A 13,483-nucleotide genomic window follows, 5' to 3' on the forward strand; every position below is an offset into this window, starting at 1 on the left:
GGCGGCGAGCGCCATCTTTTTTGTATGCCGGCATGTGTGCTAGCATGACCACGGGAGCTGCGATGGCATGGTCGAACTCAAATTCCACCCTTTTTGTGTGCTGGCATATGTGGCAGCCGGCTGGTGAGTGCGCCAGCTTGAACTGTGATGATATTTTCTAGAACCGGCATTGTATGCCGGCGCTGGCATAATGCCGGCATGAGACATGGCCGCTGGCATAAGGGGCCGCGGACCTTTTTTTAAAAAAAAAGTTGAATACGGATATAAAATGGGTCGGCACGTTGGACGTACTACCAATCCAAATACAAAACTAGACGGACGCCGGGCGGACGGCCGACCTAAACAGACAAAAAACGGATAAATGCGCCGTCTGTTTGGATCGGCCGTTGGAGTTGCTCTCAGCTATCTACATCGGCTTTGGATGGGGAGCACCGGGGCAAGGCAAGTCGTAGCTCAGTCTCACCTCTGGTGCGACTCTACTAAGATGGTCCTCGTACCTCAGTCTACGGTTTTTTCTCTGTTATTTTATTATGGGTTCTTTTAGTATCTTCAGCGGTTTTCTTTGGTTTCTCCTTTTTATTTTGTCTTCTATTCTTTGTTTTTTCTTAGTTTTCTTCACTTTTTCTGTTTTCCTATTTATTTTTTATTTCATTTCTTCCTTTTCAACACATGCCCATAATGTTCATACACATTGTACAATTTTTTTATACACAAGGGACAATTATTACACACGCTTAATATTTCCCAAATACATGATTAATATTTTCTAGAATATGTAATCTGATGTCTATTTTTTCATATATATTGTACATTTTTTATATATATAAATACTTTTTATATACTTTCAACATTCTTCAAATATATGATTAATTTTTTTCCAAATACATGCTTTTAATATTTGTTAAAAAAATTCTAAAATACACATGAAACATTTTTTTGAGTGATAGAAAACATTTTTTAAATTGTACGGACATTTTTCACATTGTATAAACATTTAAAAAAAATATTACTGATGGTGTCATGTGCCTGAGCCATCAGAAGTCAGCCCGAGCAGGCAGAGAACAATCCCCTGTTTTATTTGTGTACCCCGCTCTCATAGACAACTTGTACGCAGGCGTGCTGCCTTGGCCTACAGAGCCATCATGGATCCTCCAACTAGCTAGGCAATCAGGTTGATGTTGATTCACATGAGTAGTGCATTGCTACTCCTCAGTTTCACCCTGACTCTGGAAATTTCAGCACGTATTTCTGGGTCCAGCCAGCACTTCAATCAACAAAGGAGTTTGCAATCAGCTGCCAGAGCACACCCCTACCACATAGCTTAGCGCCACAGCATCTTTTATTTTTGCGAGGGAACAACCAGTTTTATTCCTGACAAGGTTACAATCAGCTAAAACTAGCTGTTCAACGCACGGGGGCCCTGACGTGAGATACCATAACATATGCACACATGCCAAAGACAAGCAGGGTATACTTCAGTTTCTGCCTCGAATATCTCTGGATACATCATAACAAAGGTCGACTTCCGTAGTGTAATTATTAACAGCAGTGGTAAATTTTTTGAAACAGTCTGATTCCAAGTTCACACATAAAGGAAAACCAAACATTATAATCAAATAGCAACTATAGGCCACTTTTATTTGAGCTTCAGGCGACGAGAATAATAGCTTCAGAACACCATTCCAGTGAAGCCACACGCAGTTATACTGAATGAGAGCAGTTTCCCTACAGAGATAGAATGTCAGCCCGCCAGGAAGCTTCTTAAAAATATGGATAAAATACACATATGTTCAAGGAGAAAACTGGTAGGTCTGATTGCAGACAGCATGAACTATGTGAAATTCGTAATAGTAAAAGTAGCAATACCTCCTGTCATTATTCATTTCTTCATTCGAGAGTCAATCTGGGATGGTTGGGATGGAGACTTGCTTCATTCCTTATGGCAACTTCTGCAGCCTCAACTTCAGAAGATGCGGCATCCCGCTTCTTCTGAAGAATAACTCGCACATCTTTCAGATATGGGAGGTGCTCAATACCTAAGTAGAACCCATAGGCCTTCGCCATTGACACAGAGATCCACAGAATAAGCTTCTCGAGCTTTGGCAGTGCCCCTTTCTCAAACACAAGGGTCCCTGCACCTCCACCAAAAGGTTCATAAATGAACTCCTTCAAACACCGGAATCCTCTGCCTTGGAAAACAAGCCTGTCTTTGTGGACCGTGTTGGTATAAAGCTTCAGACAAAGTAATGCAGACAGCTGTCCAAGTATGTCAAGAGCCTCCTCTGTTATTACACTTAAATTGATGTTTAGGTATGTAAGACTGGTGAGTGATCCATTTTGGCAGTTTTGGGATACCGTACGAGGTGCTCATCTCAAATCTTTGGAGGCAAGATGGAAGAGGATACCAGGAATCTAATAACTCGAATGGAGCTGTAGCACTATCTATCCACACGGACTGGAGTTTGTAGCTCCCAAGCTTGCATAGTGAGGAATTAAACATCTCTGCATGACTCTTGCATTCGTGAGATTCTTTACACTGTACATAGAGTATCTTCAAATTGATCAGGCTCCCTAGCTCCTATACAGCACCTACTAGACTCATGGTAATATCAAAGCCTGAGACCTCCCTTAAGTTTGTCATATTCCCAATCCCGATTGGTATCTTCCTCCGATATATATTCATGTCACTGACTAGATGTTGTAGTTTAGTGAGCTGAACAATTCTAGCCGGCAAGTCTATGATTCTTGTACCCCTAAAATCTAGGGTCTCTAGATCATGTAGCATCACAACTCCAGATGGTAGCTCCGATATCCACGTTCTGTTAAAGCTTAGGTACTTCAGCTGGAACAGGTTTTCCATACCATTTATATCATACTCTCCCAGGCCCCGACAATCTTCAAAGTGTAGTACACGTAAAGTTTGAAACTTAGTAAGACTGGGAAGTGTTTGATGCAACCTGAAGATGTTATTATAAGAGATCGGACATGACTTAGATCTTTCTTTGCCAATTCAGATGCAAGCTCCTGGTCAATGTCCTGGATCGATAATCGTCGAATAGAACACTGAGAATTTTCCCAAACAGTTTGACTGCCGTTCACCACAGTGATGAAATTTTCTTCAGTGGATTTTGAAATGATAAGTTCAAGCATCATGTCATGAACTCGACAGGCACGCACCTTCCCATCATAACCAATGTCCACTGGTTGGACCAGGCTTTTATTGATAAGCTCGTAAAAATAACTTTCTGCAACCTCTTGACAGCTCCTCCCACGCTCTTCAGAAATAAAGCCTTCCGCAATCGATTGCCTCACTAACCTTTCTCTGTCAATCACATAATCCTCAGGGAAATTACTTAAGTGCAACAAGACAGTCTTGAGGTTTGGTGGAAGATCATTATAGCTCAAGGACAGTATGTTTTTCATTCCCTCTAGACTCTGGTTTCGGTCCAAGTCAGAACCAATTGATCTTTTTACCTTCTCCCACTCTTCTTTGACACGTGGTCTGTTAGCTAATAAACCAGTTATACTGATAATTGCCAATGGTAGGCCTCCACACTTTTTCAAGATAGTATATGAAACTTCAATAAGCATATCAGGGCACCATTCTTCTGAACCAAAAATTCTGTTAAAAAATAGTCTTTCAGAGTGGAGATCACTTAGAGGTGTCATTTCATATATCTGGTCATCATGATCTGGACAACAAGACCTTGCTACTTCCAATATGCGTGTTGTAGTTATAATTCTGCTTGAAGAATTATTCTCTGGAAAAGCACAGCTGATTGCTTTCCATGCTAATGTAGACCATATATCATCAATGATGACAAGATACCTAAGACAGGGGAGGAGTATAAATCAATTAGGATATATAGATATAATTGCACTATAAAAGAAAACCCAATTGTAAAATTTCAATCGGACTACAAACCATGCAATGACAAGCACAACTGGTGGTACAATGGGGTTCATTCTGTGCACATCAAAATTACATCCTTGAAACAGTTAACTAGAATAATAATACTTACGCACAGCACATATTTCATAGAAAATGATGAGCAACACCATATATTACCTTTTATCTTGTAATAGTTCTCTTAGCTTTTCAATGGATTTCTGTTGATCCCAGCTCTCCATATCTTTTGTGAATTCAGCATTGCGAGACATCTGCAAGATCAAATCCTTGATTATTCTCTTTGTATCTGGTTTTTGCGAGACCGAGACAAGAGCATGACAGTCAAAACGCTCTTGAATCTTATGATATACTGCATTCGCTAGTGTTGTCTTTCCCAATCCACCAAACCCGACGATAGAACAAACCCTGCGATGATGCTTGTTCTCTTCTTCCAGCATCCACTTGGCAAGATCGTCTCTTGGACCGTCAATGCCAACAAGGTGTGCCTCCTCAGCAAAAAGAGCGGCCAACCGGGGATCCACGGTTGCATGTCCTGTGGTGGTACAATCAATATCATCTAACTTGTAGCTAGTCTTGAGCTCTTTCACTTGCTTGATACGAAGCTTCAGGTCATGGATTTGGTTGGCGATTCCATGCCGAGCTCCAAGAGTTTTTAGACGGCGAGCCGTCTTGCGGAAGAACTCCTTGAAGCCAGCTTCTTGGGGCCCACCATCACCAAGGTGATGAATGAACTTGTCGAAGCAATCCTCAGTATCATAGGCCACCTCCCTCACTAGAGATATCCATTCCTTCACCTGCTCATCAGCATCCACTAGATTTGTGTACTTTCTGAGAGCACCAAGCATGCCAGTAAGCTCAGATCGGAGGGAGCGGATCTCTCGGCGGACACCTTTCAGCCGGCCGCACTCTTTGGCAAGCAGATCCGTGAGCTTTGCCAGAAGGGGACCTAATGTGCCTAGTGCAGCGGTCACCACAGGCTTCATCTCGGTTCCCTCCCTCTTCTCCTGGCGTGTCTGGTTCACCACACTCAAATCTTTGCGGAAGCTTGGGCCGCCAATAATCAATAGCTGCAGCACGGATGTAGCAAAACATGAGCAGATCGAATCAAGCAACACATAAGCAGTACCGGATCGACCAAAAACATGAGAGGAAGGAATAAAGCAAAACATGAGCAGCACAGCACTCACAGCCGATGAAGCACAGCAGTCAGGTAGAATTACTGTTGTGAAATCAGTGCTCCGGTGCAGCGCGCGCGGTCACCACAGGTCCACAGGCGCCATCGACCCACTCTGAGTGTAGAGAACTCAGACATCCGCAGGAACAAAGGGGGTGGGAAGGTCGAGCCTGTACTAGATGCAAGCTGCTTTCGTTGGCTCGCCTAAAGATGGCTTAACAACCTTACTTTTCCAGTGGCTAGCATTTCTACGAAGCAGCCAGGAAAGTGCGTTAGCGAATTAAGAACATTCAATCATGCCACCATGCCGCCCACTTGTACATTTAATTAGAAATTGTTCATTTGTTATTACGCTGCTCAGTGATTTTTGATTACTGAGCAACTGAGGCTCAGGAAGTTTGGAAGTTTGGAACCGAGGTTCCCATAGGCACTTGCCCACTTGTACATTTGATTAGAATTTTTCTTACCATGATTAGTGCGAACAATGCCAATCTCATCCTAATAGTATAATATTGCAACTGATAGATTTTGGGGCCCAGATAGCTTACTTCCCTTCTGAAAATAAAGATGGAGTATGAACCAGGTAGTGCTGCTCATGTTTTGCTTCATTCCTTCCGCTCATGTTTTTGCTACATGTATCAGAGTATGAATCAGGTAGCACTACATATGCATATAACCATGTTGTCGCTTCAGAATTCTGGTACACACTCGGTAGAAGAAAATATAAGGGCTTTTTTCTGTACGCATGATTGGTCCTACCTTATCTAGCCGTCGACGTGTTCCGGATCTGCTGCCAGAGATCTTGCCCAAGGATATCTGGAACGGATATATAGTTTCCGGTCGTGCGCGTCTATATCGGCCTACGTGGCTCCATGAGGACGCGGCGCGAAGCTTTGTTGTTTGTTGGAACCATAGGACATGTCGGCATCTCGATTTTCATGGCGTAGGTAACAGTGGAGAAAGTCATGATGGCTAAGATCGGAGGATCAGCAAGGCGGGGCGGGGGGGGGGGGGGGGGGGGGGGGGGGGGGGGGGGGGGGGGCTTGGAGGCGATGGAGTCAGCCAGGTGTGAAGCAACAGTGATAAGTGGGGTGGCAGCACTAGAGGATTTCATTATTGGTGGTGCTCCTCGGGTGCCGAGTCGGGAGTTTCAGGGTGAAAACCTAAGGTCTGGCCTTCATTGGTTGTGTCTGGCAATTGCCTTATTGAAGGTATTGTTTTGAGAGTTCGGACTTTCTCCAGGACGAAAACCTAAGATCTTGGATGGGGCGACGACAGCGCTAGTGCAATGTTTCCTTCTTGAAGGCGTCGTTTTTTGGAGACCTTCTATATTTTCTGGGTGTTGCCTTCGATGGTGTTTTGTGTGCTGCTAATGAGAGGAGTCGATCACTATGGCGAGGCCTTTGGATTTTCTTTTACTTCTTTTGTTATTGTTTTCGGGCTGTGTGCATCCTGGATGTCCTCGTGACTTCTTGTTGGTGCAGAGGCTGGGTGTAATTGGTATCTTCTTGATATTAATATATTCCCCCTTTCGAAAAAACAAGGGCCCATGAGAAGCAAAAAAGAAAGAAAAAGAGGACTCCTCTCTGCTTGCCAGCTCAACAGGCAAAGTCTGAATCAAGATACCTCACATCTCCTATATGTAGTTGCAGATGGACTTTTACATAAATAGCCATTTGGATGAACTACAACAACACATATTGATTGCCATGACATCCAGCTCCATCATCAATTAAAAGATCGTGGATGTCGCCTAGAGGGGGGTGAATAGGCGCTTCAAAATAATTACGGTTTAGGCTTGAACAAATGCGGAATAAACCTAGCGGTTAATTTGTCAAGCACAAAACCTACAACAACTAGGCTCACCTATGTGCACCGACAACTTATGCTAAGCAAGATAAACAACTAGGTGATAGCAAGATATATGACAAGAAACAATATGGCTATCACAAAGTAAAATGCATAAGTAAATGGCTCGGGTAAGAGATAACCGAGGCACGTGGAAACGACGATGTATCCTGAAGTTCACACCCTTTACGGATGCTAATCTCCGTTTGGAGTGGTGTGGAGGCACAATGCTCCCCAAGAAGCCACTAGGGCCACCGTAATCTCCTCACGCCCTCACACAATGCAAGATGTCGTTGAAGAAAATATGCCCTAGAGGCAATAATAAAGTTATTATTTATTTCCTTATTTCATGATAAATGTTTATTATTCATGCTAGAATTGTATTAACCGAAAACATGATACATGTGTGAATACATAGACAAACAGAGTGTCACTAATATGCCTCTACTTGACTAGCTCGTTGATCAAAGATGGTTATGTTTCCTAGCCATAAACATGAGTTGTCATTTGATTAACGGGATCACATCATTAGGAGAATGATGTGATTGACATGACCCATTCCGTTAGCTTAGCACCCGATCGTTTAGTATGTTGCTATTGCTTTCTTCATGACTTATACATGTTCATATGACTATGAGATTATGCAACTCCCATTTACCGGAGGAACACATTGTGTGCTACCAAACGTCACAACGTAACTGGGTGATTATAAAGGTGCTCTAAAGGTGTCTCCGAAGGTACTTGTTGGGTTGGCATATTTCGAGATTAGGATTTGTCACTCCGATTGTCAGAGAGGTATCTCTGGGCCCTCTGGTAATACACATCACTTAAGACTTGTAAGCATTGCAACTAATAAGTTAGTTGCGGGATGATGTATTACGGAACGAGTAAAGAGACTTGCCGGTAACGAGATTGAACTAGGTATTGAGATACCGACGATCGAATCTCGGGCAAGTAACATACCGATGACAAAGGGAACAACGTATGTTGTTATGCGGTCTGACCGATAAAGATCTTCGTAGAATATGTAGGAGCCAATATGAAAATCTAGGTTCCGCTATTGGTTATTGACCGGAGACGTGTCTCGGTCATGTCTACATTGTTCTCGAACCCGTAGGGTCCGCACGCTTAACGTTACGATGACAGTTTCATTATGAGTTTATATGTTTTGATGTACCGAAGTTTGTTCGGAGTCCGGATGTGATCACGGATATGACGAGGAGTCTCGAAATGGTCAAGACATGAAGATTGATATATTGGAAGCCTATGTTTGGACATCAGAAGTGTTTCAGGTGAAATCGGCATTTTACCGGAGTACCGGGAGGTTACTGGAACCCCCCGGTAACTTAATGGGCCTTAATGGGCCTAGTGGAGGAAGAGGAGAGGAGGCCAAGGGGCAGCCGCGCCCCCCCCAAGTCCGAATTGGACAAGGAGGGGGGCGGCGCCCCCCCTTTCCTTTCCCCTCTCTCTCTCCTTCCCCCCCAAGTCCTAGTCCAACATGGAAAAGGGGGGAGTCCTACTCCCGGTAGGAGTACGACTCCTCCTGGCGCGCCCCTTGCCTGGCCGCACCTCCTCCCCCTTGCTCCTTTATATACGGGGGCAGGGGCACCCCATAGACACAACAATTCATCATTGATCTCTTAGCCATGTGTTGTGCCCCCCTCCACCATAATCCTCGATAATATTGTAGCGGTGCTTAGGCGAAGCCCTGCGACAGTAGAACATCAAGATCGTCACCACACCGTCATGCTGATGAAACTCTCCCTCAACACTCGGCTGGATCGGAGTTCGAGGGACGTCATCGGGCTGAACGTGTGCTGAACTCGGAGGTGTCGTGCGTTCGGTACTTGATCGGTCGGATCGTGAAGACGTACGACTACATCAACCACGTTGTGCTAACGCTTCCGCTTTCGGTCTACGAGGGTACGTGGACAACACTCTCCCCTCTCGTTGCTATGCATCACCATCTTGTGTGTGCGTAGGAAATTTTTGAAATTACTACGTCCCCAACAGTGGCGTCCGAGCCAGGTTTTATGCGTTGATGTTATATGCACGAGTAGAACATAAGTGAGTTGTGGGCGATATAAGTCATACTGCTTACCAGCATGTCATACTTTGGTTCGTCGGTATTGTTGGATGAAGCGGCCCGGACCGACATTACGCGTACGCTTACGCGAGACTGGTTCTACCGACGTGCTTTGCACACAGGTGGCTGGCGGGTGTCAGTTTCTCCAACTTTAGTGGAACCGAGTGTGGCTACGCTCGGTCCTTGCGAAGGTTAAAACAACACCAACTTGACAAACTATCATTGTGGTTTTGATGCGTAGGTAAGAACGGTTCTTTCTCAGCCCGTAGCAGCCACGTAAAACTTGCAACAACAAAGTAGAGGACGTCTAACTTATTTTTGCAGGGCATATTGTGATGTGATATGGTGAAGACGTGATGAGATATTAGTTGTTGTATGAGATGATCATGTTTTGTTGAAGTTATCGGCAACTGGCAGAAGCCTTATGGTTGTCTCTTTATTGCATAAGATGCAAGCGCCAAATAATTGCTTTACTTTATCGCTATGCGATAGCAATAGTTGCAAGAGCAATAGTTGACGAGACGACCATGTGACGACACATTGATATAGATCAAGATGATGGAGATCATGGTGTCATGCCGGTGACGATAGAGATCATGACGGTACTTTGGAGATGGAGATCAAAGGCACAAGATGATCATGGCCATATCATGTCAATATTTTGATTGCATGTGATGTTTATCTTTTATACATCTTATTTTGCTTAGTTAAATGGTAGCTTTATAAGATGATCTCTCACTAAATTTCAAGATAAAAGTGTTCTCCCTGAGTATGCACCGTTGCCAAAGTTCGTCGTGCCCAGACACCACGTGATGATCGGGTGTGATAAGCTCTACGTCCATCTACAACGGGTGCAAGCCAGTTTTGCACACGCAGAATACTCAGGTTAAACTTGACGAGCCTAGCATATGAAGATATGGCCTCGGAACACTGAGACCGAAAGGTCGAGCGTGAATCATATAATAGATATGATCAACATAGTGATGTTCACCATTGAAAACTACTCCATTTCACGTGATGATTGATTGTGGTTTAGTTGATTTGGATCACGTGATCACTTAGATGATTAGAGGGATGTCTATCTAAGTGGGAGTTCTTAAGTAATATGATTAATTGAACTTTAATTTATCATGAACTTAGTCCTGATAGTATTTTGCAAATAATGTTGTAGATCAGTAGCTCGCGTTGTTGCTTCCCTATGTTTTATATATGTTCCTAGAGAAAACAAAGTTGAAAGATGATAGTAGCAATGATGCGGACTGGGTCCGTGATCTGAGGTTTATCCTCATTGCTGCACAGAAGAATTATATCCTTGATGCACCGCTAGGTGACAGACCTATTGCAGGAGCAGATGTAGACGTTATGAACGTTTTTGACAAAAGCTCAGTATGATGACTACTTGATAGTTAAGTGCACCATGCTTTACGGCTTAGAATGAGGACTTCAAAGACGTTTTGAACGTCATGGACCATATGAGATGTTCTAGGAGTTGAAGTTAATATTTCAAGCAAAATACCCGAGTTGAGAGATATGAAGTCTCCAACAAGTTCTATAGCTGAAAGATGGAGGAGAATAGCTCAAGCAGTGAGCATGTGCTCAGATTGTCCGAGTACTACAATCGCTTGAATCAAGTGGAAGTTAATCTTCCAGATAAGATAGTGATTGATAAAATTCTCTAGTCACCATCACCAAGTTAGTAGAACTTCGTGATGAACTATAATATGCAAGGGATAACGGAAACAATTCCCAAGCTCTTCATGATGCTGAAATCGACGAAGGTAGAAATCAAGAAAAATATCAAGTGTTGATGGTTAACAAGACCACTAGTTTCAAGAAAAGGGCAAAGGGAAGAAGGAGAACTTCAAGAAGAATGGCAAGCAAGTTGCTGCTCAAGTGAAGAATCCCAAGTCTGGTCCTAAGCCTGAGACTAAGTGCTTCTACTACAAAGGACTGGTCACTAGAAGCAGAACTGCCCCAAGTATTTGGCGGATAAGAAGGATGGCAAAGTGAACAAAGGTATATTTGATATACATGTTATTGATGTGTACTTTACTAGTGTTTATAGCAACCCCGCGGTATTTGATACTAGTTCAGTTGCTAAGAGTAGTAACTCGAAACGGGAGTTGCAGAATAAACAGAGACTAGTTGAGGGTGACGATGTGTGTTGGAAGTAGTTCCAAGATTGATATGATCATCATCTCACACTCCCTATACTTTCGGGATTAGTGTTGAACCTAAATAAGTGTTATTTGGTGTTTGCGTTGAGCATGAATATGATTTGATCATGTTTATTGCAATACGGTTATTCATTTAAGTTAGAGAACAATTGTTGTTCTGTTTATATGAATAAAACCTTCTATGGTCATACACACCAACGAAAATGGTTTGTTGGATCTCGATCGTAGTGATACACATATTCATAATATTGAAGCCAAAAGATGCAAAGTTAATAATGATAGTGCAACTTATTTGTGGCACTGCCGTTTAGGTCATATTGGTGTAGAGCGCATGAAGAAACTTCATGCTGATGGGCTTCTGAAATCACTTGATTACGAATCACTTGATGCTTGCGAACCATGCCTTATGGGCAAGATGACTAAAAACTCTGTTCTCTGGAACAATGGAGCGAGCGACTGACTTATTGGAAATAATACATACTGATGTATGCAATCCGATGAATGTTGAGGCTCACGGCAAGTATCGTTATTTTCTGACCTTCACAGATGATTTGAGCAGATATGGGTATATCTACTTGATGAAACATAAGTCTGAAACGTTTGAAAAGTTCAAAGAATTTCAGAGTGAAGTGGAGAATCATCATAACAAGAAAATAAAATTTTCTACAATATGATCGCAGAGGTAAAATATTTGAGTTACGAGTTTGGCCTTCAGTTAAAACAATGTGAAATAGTTTCACTACTCACGCCACCTGAAACACCATAGTGTAATGGTGTGTACGAACGTCGTAACCGTACTTTATTAGATATGGTGCGATCTATGATGTCTCTTACCGATCTGCCACTATCGTTTTGGGGTTATGCATTAGAGACAGCTGCATTCACGTTAAAAAGGGCACCATCTAAATCCGTTGAGACGACACCGTATGAACTGTGGTTTCGCAAGAAACCAAAGTTGTCGTTTCTTAAAGTTTGGGGTTGCGATGCTTATGTGAAAAAGTTTCATCCTGATAAGCTCAAACCCAAACCGGAGAAATATGTCTTCATAGAATACCCAAAGGAAACTGTTGGGTACACCTTCTATCACAGATCCAAAGGCAAGATATTCGTTGCTAAGATTGGATCCTTTCTAGAGAAGGAGTTTCTCTCGAAAGGAGTGAGTGGGAGGAAAGTAGAACTTGATGAGGTAACTGTACCTGCTCCCTTATTGGAAAGTAGTTCATCACAGAAATCTGTTCCTGTGACTACTACACCAACTAGTGAGGAAGCTAATGACGATGACCATGTAACTTCAGATCAAGTTACTACCGAACCTCGTAGGTAAACCAGAGTGAGATCCGCACCAGAGTGGTACGGTAATCCTGTTCTGGAGGTCATGTTACTTGACCATGACGAACCTACGAACTATGAGGAAGCGATGATGAGCCCAGATTCCGCGAAATGGCTTGAGGCCATGAAATCTGAGATGGGATCCATGTATGTGAACAAAGTATGGACTTTGGTTGACTTGCCCGATAATTGGTGAGCCATTGAGATTAAATGGATCTTCAAGAAGAAGACGGACGCTGATAGTAGTATTACTATCTACAAAGCTAGAATTGTCGCAAAAGGTTTTCGACAAGTTCAAGGTGTTGACTACGATGAGAGTTTCTCACTCGTATCTATGCCTAAGTCTGTCCGAATCATGTTAGCAATTGCCGCATTTTATGAAATCTGACAAATGGATAAACAAAACTGCATTCCCTAAAGGATTTATTAAAGAAGAGTTGTATATGATGCAACCAGAAGGTTTTGTCAATCCTAAAGGTGCTAACAAAATATGCAAGCTCCAGCGATCCATCTATGGACTGGTGCAAGCATCTCGGAGTTGGAATACACGCTTTGATAAATTGATCAAAGCATATAGTTTTATACAGACTTGCGGTGAAGCCTGTATTTGCAAGAAAGTGAGTGGGAGCACTACATCATTTCTGATAAGTATATGTGAATGACATATTGTTGATCAGAAATAATGTAGAATTATTCTACAAAGCATGAAGGAGTGTTTGAAAGAAGTTTTTCAGAGAAAGACCTCAGTGAAGCTGCTTACATATTGAGCATCAAGATCTATAGAGATAGATCAAGACGCTTGATAAGTTTTTCAATGAGTACATACCTTGACAAGATTTTGAAGTAGTTCAAAATGGAACAGTCAAAGAAAGAGTTCTTGCCTGTGTTACAAGGTGTGAAATTGAGTATGACTCAAAGCCCGACCATAACATAAAATAGAAAGAGAATGAAAATTATTC

General features: G+C 42.7%; 1 pseudogene; it reads right to left on the reverse strand.

The window, feature by feature from the left end:
• Positions 1–1,147: 1,147 nt before the first annotated feature.
• Positions 1,148–5,299, reverse strand: LOC125543906 (annotated as a pseudogene).
• Positions 5,300–13,483: the final 8,184 nt, after the last annotated feature.

The sequence above is a fragment of the Triticum urartu genome, chromosome 1, assembly GCF_003073215.2.
Source record: "Triticum urartu cultivar G1812 chromosome 1, Tu2.1, whole genome shotgun sequence".
Taxonomy (NCBI): domain Eukaryota; kingdom Viridiplantae; phylum Streptophyta; class Magnoliopsida; order Poales; family Poaceae; genus Triticum; species Triticum urartu.